An 8,649-nucleotide genomic window follows, 5' to 3' on the forward strand; every position below is an offset into this window, starting at 1 on the left:
AATCTATCCTACCACCAGTTTTTGGAAATAGTTTCATCAGAACACAGCCACACTCATGCATTTCCAGACTATCTATGGCGGCTTGTGCCCAACAACAGAAATTTTGAGAAGTTTCAACAGAGACTATATGGAACACAAAGCCCAACATATTTACTATGGGGCCCTCACAGGATAGATCAAGCTCTGATCTATCTCATTGACTCAACAATAAAAATTTACTGAGCGGTGGCTGGAGCTTGAGGCGCGCAGGGCCGGAGACGCCGCAGACCCGGGACCCGGCGCAGCTCGGAGGCGGTGAATAATAGCTCTTCAAGTCTGCAATAAAAAATGGCCTCCAATAAAACTACATTGCAAAAAATGGGAAAGAAACAAAATGGAAAGAGTAAGAAAGTAGAAGAGGCAGAGCCTGAAGAATTTGTGGTGGAAAAAGTACTGGACCGCCGTGGAGTGAATGGGAAGGTGGAGTATTTCCTGAAGTGGAAGGGATTTACAGATGCTGACAATACTTGGGAACCTGAAGAAAATTTAGATTGTCCAGAGTTAATTGAAGCATTTCTTAATTCTCAAAAAGCTGGTAAAGAAAAAGATGGTACAAAAAAGAAAATCTTTATCTGACAGTGAATCTGATGATAGCAAATCAAAGAGGAAAAGAGACGCTGCTGGTAAACCAAGAGGCTTTGCCAGAGGTCTTGATCCTGAACGAATAATTGGTGCTACAGACAGCAGTAGAGAATTAATGTTTCTCATGAAATGGAAAGATTCAGATGAGGCAGACTTGGTGCTGGCAAAAGAGGCAAATATGAAGTGTCCTCAGATTGGAATTGCTTTTTATGAAGAGAGACTAACTTGGCATTCTTGTCCAGAAGATGAAGCTCAATAATTGTTTGCGTTGCTTTATATATATATATATAAAATCTGGGTCTTTGTTTTTTGATTTATTAGTGTGAAGAAATAACATTCTAATGAAAATCACGTTTGATACGTTTGTTTTGAAGTAGTATTGGGGGAGTTGTTGGGGTTTTTTTGCATCTATAGCACTGGTTACTTTGAACAAATAAAAGCTTTCTGTAGTTGCTTCCTTTATCAGAAAAAAATATTTGAGACCATGGTATATTATCCCCCTGCATTAGAGAACACCTTTTCTAAATGTTGGGGGAAATTTCATAGTCGTTACTCAGTCAGAATTTGTGTTTAACTCCTATATGCCTGAGGACCATTCTGGGTCTTTTGTTTATTTAGGGGGTTTTTGTGTGTATACTTAAAATACATACAAAAATGGTTTTTATTTTTTTAACATTCACCAAAACAAAAACAGCATTTATAACCATGGATAAGCCCATGTTTCTGGGATGCTATCATTTTCAGCAACTTAAGAAATCACTTAAAGTTAAACAAGTTTTTCCTGAAGCCTTAACCTTTCAAATTTTTAAATTGGACAATTTAAAAGCAGCAATATCTGAATCCATATTCATATCTACAGTCATAAATGCAAGTTCATTTGCAAGTTCCCTAAAAGGAAAATTTTATCACCACCAACAACCTCCCCACCCAAATGACAAAACTAGACAAGTCCTGGTGTGTTTTAATTAGGTAAGCAAAACTTAGTTAAATGGACATTTAAAGGTTCCTTCTAGTGAACCATTCCTTTTCAAGAAGTTGAAATCTCTGTGCTGTATTGACTAAAAGGTCATGATTCATGGAATGTCTAAGACTTTGTTCATGGAAACCTAATCATAATCAGATGGTTAGAGATGTTGGCAATTTAGCTCCTGCTGGAATAAATGGGTGGACAGACTTTTATAATCCAAATTCTTAACCTGCATGTATTTTCTTTATCCCAACTCGTTCCTGACATGTAGGCTCAGTCTTCTCAGTATTTGAGTTACTGGTTCAGCAGAAACCAGGAAAAACAATAACTTTGTAGTCAGAATGTTATCCAACTGTATATTGTTTACTTTATTGTAAATACTGGTAAACAGTGGTCAATAAATAGTTTTATATTCAAAAAAAAAAAATTTACTGAGCACCTATTGCATACCGGGTAGCAGGCTGCGCTCTGGCAATAATAAAAGTTTCTTACCCTGAAAGATCTCCACATGGAATAAATATTTAATTAATCCCTATGATACCCCAGACACACACTTACCTCCAGTCCCTTATCTTTAAAACAGAGATCATGACAACAGCTCCTTCAGAGTGTTTGCTGTGTGATTTTACTGAGTTAATATAACCTAAATTCTTAGAACAATGCCCAGAACATGTTAAGGGTTTAATAAATATTAGACATTATTAACATCATCCTTACAGGTGTTTTTATTTACATCTTATGCCCATGAGAGGTTATTATCATTGCCATTTTATAGATAGCAGTTGGGATATTTGGTCTTATTAATCTAAAGCTCCCCTATGTAGTCGGACCATAAATACCCACCCATCATTGTGTCCCCATTCCTCTTCTGCAGTCTGGACAGGCCTTAAGTTAAACGTAATAATGATAATAAAAATATCACCAATCAGCTAATGATTACTGAGGGCTAATTATAGGCACCTTGTGGAGGGCATGACCACAGTCAATAACAAGCTACGAGGTAGGCAACTTCTGCTTTCCGCACGTGTATGCACACAGACACACACCTAAAGGGGGCCTTCAAAGAGCATTGTCTCACAGTTAATAAGTGACAGAGCCAGGATTCGAACCTAGTTCTGCCTGACACCAGGACCCACAAAAAAATCCTATACTGCGAATATCAGACAATTAGTGTGTTTGCAATAAACATTTGAGGTATCCTTGCAAATGGCATATAGATTCCAATGCAAAGCATCAAACATCACACTCCATGAGTCAGCAAAAATTTCCCAGTCCTTTGGTTTGCCAGGAACAGATGAATCAATCACACAGTTCTTTTGACATATGCTCCCAGGAGAACAAACCAGAAAACTAAAAGTAGAAGATGGCCAAAGCTATTCCGTAGGCTATATGGCCCAAGGTGAGAAGCAAAGACTTTGGATTCTGATCCTGATTGATGAACATAGCTTTACCTAAAGCCTGGGCCTTGCCCTTGTGAACACATACTTAATGGTAGCTGTGTGTGTCATATATAAGGTTATATGGTAACAAGCTTCAAAGTCAAAGAGAATGGGATTGAAACTTCAGGCAAGTTCTCTCTTGGGACCCGGTTCCTCTTCTGTACAATGAAGTCCATGGCAGTTCCAACTTTGTAGAGTCATTGTGAGGATTAATTAACATAAGGGATGTCACATGTGGGCTAAGGAAGGTATGACCGTGTAAGCCCACAATAAGTGCCACTTATTATGATTTTCATGAGCCCAGCACAGCCTTAGCCCCTGATAGGCCAGCACCAAATGTTACCTCAATTCCCCTCTAATTTCCCTGATGGAAACCTGACTGGAGACACAGACAAGTTCTTCCCATCCTGAATCAAGCCTTTAAATCTTTTTAATGAATTTTTCTTTTAAGTTTGATTTTATGGCAAGAGAAGGTAGGTTTCCTCTATGGGCCAATAAATTAAAAATATGTTGTTGCATGTAACACAAATGTTTGACTCACCTCTTCCCCCATTGACTTACATTTTTATTTAAACATGCTTCACTTTCGTTGCTGGTTGATCTTTATTCCATCAGCAAATCTTTACTGAGCACCTACTATGTGCCTAGCACTGTTCTCAGTGCTGCTGATGTAGACTCAAACAAAGCAGACAGCAAGCTACTCCCACAGAGTTGACATCCTTACAGGGAAAGACAGACAACAAATATGTGAACGAGTAAATAAATCACATAGGTTCTCCTTGTGGTTAGCACTCTCAGGTAAATAGAGCAGGTTTGTGCAAAAGCAGCTGAGGGAGGGAGTGGAGTGGGCTTTAGATTCTGTGGTCATGGAGACTCTGAATGATGGGGAGAAGCAGGGCATGCAAAGATAGGCCAGAGCAAAGACCATAGGGTGGGAAAGAACTTGGTCTGTCCCAGAAACACACAGGCGAGATGGGGGAGCAGAAGTGGGCTAGGAGTGAGAGGCAGGGACACGGTCTCAGAGGACCACAGGGGCTATAGGAGGGAGTGCCGCTCTTGCTCCAAGTGTAATGAGAAGCCGCTGGAGAATTAAAAGTAGGAGAGGGGTATGCCTGATTTTGCTTTTAGAGCAATCACTTCGGTTATATGCAGAGAATGGGCTGGAAGGGGCCCACTGGAAGCAGGAAGACCACTGAGGAGGCTCCTGTAGCTTCAGGGGAAGGAGATGATGGTATGGACAAGAGTGGGAGTCATGGCTACCGAGGAGCAGACAGATTCAGGATATATCTTACAAGTCAGTTTTTATTTTTTTAAACAAGAAGTTAATTTAAACAACAAGATACTTGACTTGAAGGGAAAACTATCTAGGATTCATTTCTTTTAGAGTAATTTATCCCTACTTAAAGACAGATCACCCTCCTTGTAATAGCTATGTACAAAAAAGTTATGAAATTGTCCTTGGTTTTACAATGATAAATGAAAAACATTAAAATTCTCCAATCAAACAAGGTATGCAAGGATTTTTATGTCATTTTTTCTTTGTTAAGCAGTGAGAGCAAAACAACTTACTGGAATATAAAGATAAGAGCTGAATGAGCATGCCAAGAATGGAGAAAGGGGGTATTCTCACAGAACCAGCATTTTCCACCAGCCCATCTCCGTCTGATGTCAATCAAAACATACCCTCAGCCATCTAGTTTTTAAAAATGCAATATGTTTGTGCACATATACAGTTACTTTATGTCCAATGAAGGAATGGGAAAGGGGAAAGCAAAAGAATAGAGAAAACTGCCTAGTTTTATGCAATTAAAAAGAGAACAACAATCTTTCAGTGGCAAGAGGTCCTAATGTTTACACCAATTCGCCATTTGATCATGACTTTGATTTGGCCCATTACAAGGTCTGTTAGCTCTGATCTTGACCTGAGTCAAGAACATTAAAAAAAAAAAAACTGACTTTCAATGCTTAAGCATTGAAAAGCACTGAAGTGGCTTTCACTTCGAGCAGAAGTGGCCTACAATGAAAAGTACCTCTGAAGATACTTGTAGACACCAGTGCCCTCAAAATGCCCGGGTGCCACTCATGATGGGTGCTAATCAAGTCTCCTGGTTGTGTCTCTATCCTGGAAAGCCCCCCGCCCCTATAGACAGCATGATGCAGTAGATAGAGCATGGGGGTGGCACCCAGAGGGGATTGTATTTTCACTTGAGAGTTCCTCGGTTGCCAGCTGCAGGATCGTGGTCCAGTTGCTTCATCTCATCAGCATCAGGTACCACTACCTATGGGCCCAGCCCTGGCATTTTTGATACCACACCCGTCCTTCAAATTCACAGAGTGCTCTGGTTCTTGATTCCTCTGCATTCATTCTGACAGCCCTTCCTGTCTTCACTTCCTTCCTGACCAGTACACACCCCATGCTCCACCACTTCAACTCTCTTGGCAATTTCAATTTCCTTGCCCAGATAGGGTAGCTTTGTGTAGCAAAACCCCAGCCTTAGGGCAATCCCACTACTCACCTTTTCCACTGGGGCTCATTGATTCATTTACCCTTGCACTAAAATTTTGCTCAATGCCCAAAGTATTCAGTCATCATATAAAGTAAAAGTTTGTTCTGTTTTTGAAATCCATAATCATCTGCTCTTGAGGACCTCATGGCTGGATGGGCAAGAGCCATAACATGCTGAGTTCATTGAAAGAAGTAAGCACGGGACACGATGGATGCATGGAGATCCTAACCCAGTCTGGGGTTGAACAAGATTAGGAAAATCTGCTGGAGGAGATGTCTCAGATGAGTCAAAAAAATGGTGAAAAGAAGGTAGACAGATAAAGTGGATAGGGAGGCATTCCAGGCACAGGGGTCAGCCTAAGCAAATGAAGTGAGAACAGCATAGCAGGTGTGGGATGTGAAAAGCAAGTCCATGTTGCTGAAGCGTGAAGTTCATGGCATGGAGGAGTGATAATGTTTTCCAAACAAAAACTCAGGATATATGGCCCCAATGAAGTGGAATGTTCCAAAGCAGGAATGTCTCAGAAAATAGCGGGGATGATGTCACCAATACACTGGGTAGTTAGGGCACAATTTACCGCCTCTTCAACATACTCCTGTCCCTACACGCCCTTCGACTCCTTACTCAAAACCACCAGAAAACAAAACTCACCATACTAGATTCTTAGAGACCCTCTCACATTTACCCTAGTATTATTTATAACTGTGAAAAATAAAAAATAATCTAACCATCCAATAGGAGAGTGGTTAAATCAATTGTGGTACATTCAAATACTCTATGCCACATATGAGACTGCATTTAACAGTAATATGAGAAAATCTTTACAACCTAAAGTTATTTTAAGTAAAGCAAGTATATTCAGAATGACTTCTTTTTTAAAAAAAAATAAGTCTGCATGTATCTGGTAATGTAATATGCTATCATCATAGGACAAATAATAGAAATAGGCATCTCTTTTGTTTTTAGTCCTACTCCAATGCATAGCCTGATTGATAGTTCCACAATGAAAGTCTTATCCATCCTGCCTAAAACCCTTCAAAGTCCAAATTCCTTTATCACAGAGCCCAAAGGCCAATATCATCTGGCCCCTTTCCAGCCCCTGCCCCTACTTGCCATCCCTCACCTTCAGGCCTTTTCACATGCCATTCCTTCTCCTGAAATACCCTTCTCTACTTCTGCTCATCTTTCCAGATGCAACTTAGACATTACTGACTGTAGTAGTCCTCCTGACCACCACCACATCCAATATCCTTCCTGTATCCTCCCATCACACCCTATGCTTTCCCCAGAGCACTTTTCACATTGTATTGTAGTTATTGGCTTACTCATTTCTATGCTCCACTGGAATGTAACCTCCATGGTGGCCAAAACCATGTCTGTCTTGTACATAGAAAAAAGGTCTGTATTAGTTATCTATTGTTGTGTATCTATTGTTACCCCAAAGCATGGTGGCCTAAAACAACCTTTATCATCTCAAACCGTTTCTGAGCGTCAGGAAACCAGGAGTATGTTAACTGTACAATTCTAGCTCAGAGTCTCTCATGAGGTTATAATCCAGATGTTGGTGTGGACCGCAGTCATCTGAAAGCTTGACCAGGGCTGGAGGATCCACTTGCAAGTGGTTCACTCACAAAGCTGTTGGCAGAAGGCCTCAGATTTTCCACATGCATGTCTTCATTAGGCTGCTTGAGTGTCTTCATGACATGGCAGGTAGCTTCTCCCAGGGAAAGCAAATTAAGAGAAAAGGCAGGGATGTAGCAGAGAATCCACATCTGCTTCAATCCACATTTTATATATAATAAAACACAGAGAAGTCAGGTAATGTGTCCAGGATCACACAGCCAGTTAGTGTCAGAGGCAAGATTTGAACCAGGCAGCTTGGCTCCAGAACTCTTGCTCTTAACCATTATGCTATACTGGCTCGCTAGGCAAATTAGTACGTATTTGCTGGATAAAAGAAACTATCTGCTAGGAGACATGTGATATATGTTTCCCTAAATTAGTTCATTTGGGTTCATTCCTACTGTGCTAGATACTTCAGGAGACATTTCAGTCATGCACACATCACCCCCAAGAAAAATCCCAAGATTCCAGGGCATCCATAGTTTGGAAAGAGAAAAGCAGCTAAAGTCCTTTGGCCTCAGAAAGCTGGCCTCATGATTCAGCTCCATAGAAAGGGCCAGGTTTCTCTGGGAAGATCATCTGAGCTAAGCTACCTCAGACCTTTTGGGCCAGCAACCCAGCATCACCACTGCTGACTAAAGCAGCCTGCTTGCCCCTTACCACCTCCACTCCAGGAGATGAGGCTGGGACCTGGGTGTATAGGGTGAGGCTGACAGCTGCAGTTTGGATCTGATGATTTCACCAGAGAACCATTCTGCAGCTGCCTTCCCCAGGCCATAAGAAATCTTGGAGGGAGACTGCCCAGCAGTGAAATCACCACCATGGCACCACACACAATGGCACCCTTGTAGGATGTAGCTTGTGATCTCATGGGTCCAGAAATGCTGAGCCAGAATCCCTGCCTCAGCCCAGCCCCACCCAGGTGCACCCAATACAGCCTACAATGCCTATGAGCTGATATTAATATTCTCCTCTAAGTCCAAGCTTGGAATAAACTAGAAGAAAACCAACAATCTTCTCTGTAAACGAATTTTTCAACTCTCTCCTCAGGCTTAACAGCACAAGAGAACTTGCATATTCGTCCATTGAATTACTATTTGCCCTACTTTGAATATAGAAGTTATTCCAATATTGGAATTGGAAAATTCATATTCCAAAGCACCATACATACTAAAGGATAATATTTATCCCTTTATAAAACATTTTCGCCACCTTATACAGAGAGAATTTAGACACACGCAATGCAACAAGATGACATGAATCATGTCAGTGTAAAAGAAGAGGAATCAAGATTAGAACATTGAATGGAGCCAGGAATGAGGCAAATACAGAAAATGCATACTGTGGAGTCGTTTACACTTGGTATGGATGGTTGTACTTTGGCTCTGAGATCCCTAGCAACCAAGTGAAGAAGGAAACCTAATTAAATATACAAACCATGGTGTTCAAAACATTTTTTACCAGTATGTTTTATTTCAATAGTTTTTTTTTT

At 40.8% G+C, this 8,649-nt stretch overlaps 1 pseudogene across 1 annotated transcript; it reads left to right on the plus strand.

The window, feature by feature from the left end:
- The first annotated feature begins 231 nt into the window (after positions 1-231).
- Positions 232-2,015, plus strand: LOC123841218 (chromobox protein homolog 3-like; annotated as a pseudogene). The gene has a single exon (XR_010411370.1). The product of XR_010411370.1 is annotated as a chromobox protein homolog 3-like (transcript).
- Positions 2,016-8,649: the final 6,634 nt, after the last annotated feature.

Source organism: Mirounga angustirostris, unplaced genomic scaffold, assembly GCF_029215605.1.
Source record: "Mirounga angustirostris isolate CCGP_5_RB_7025 unplaced genomic scaffold, mMirAng1.0.hap1 SCAF_5, whole genome shotgun sequence".
Lineage (NCBI taxonomy): Eukaryota > Metazoa > Chordata > Mammalia > Carnivora > Phocidae > Mirounga > Mirounga angustirostris.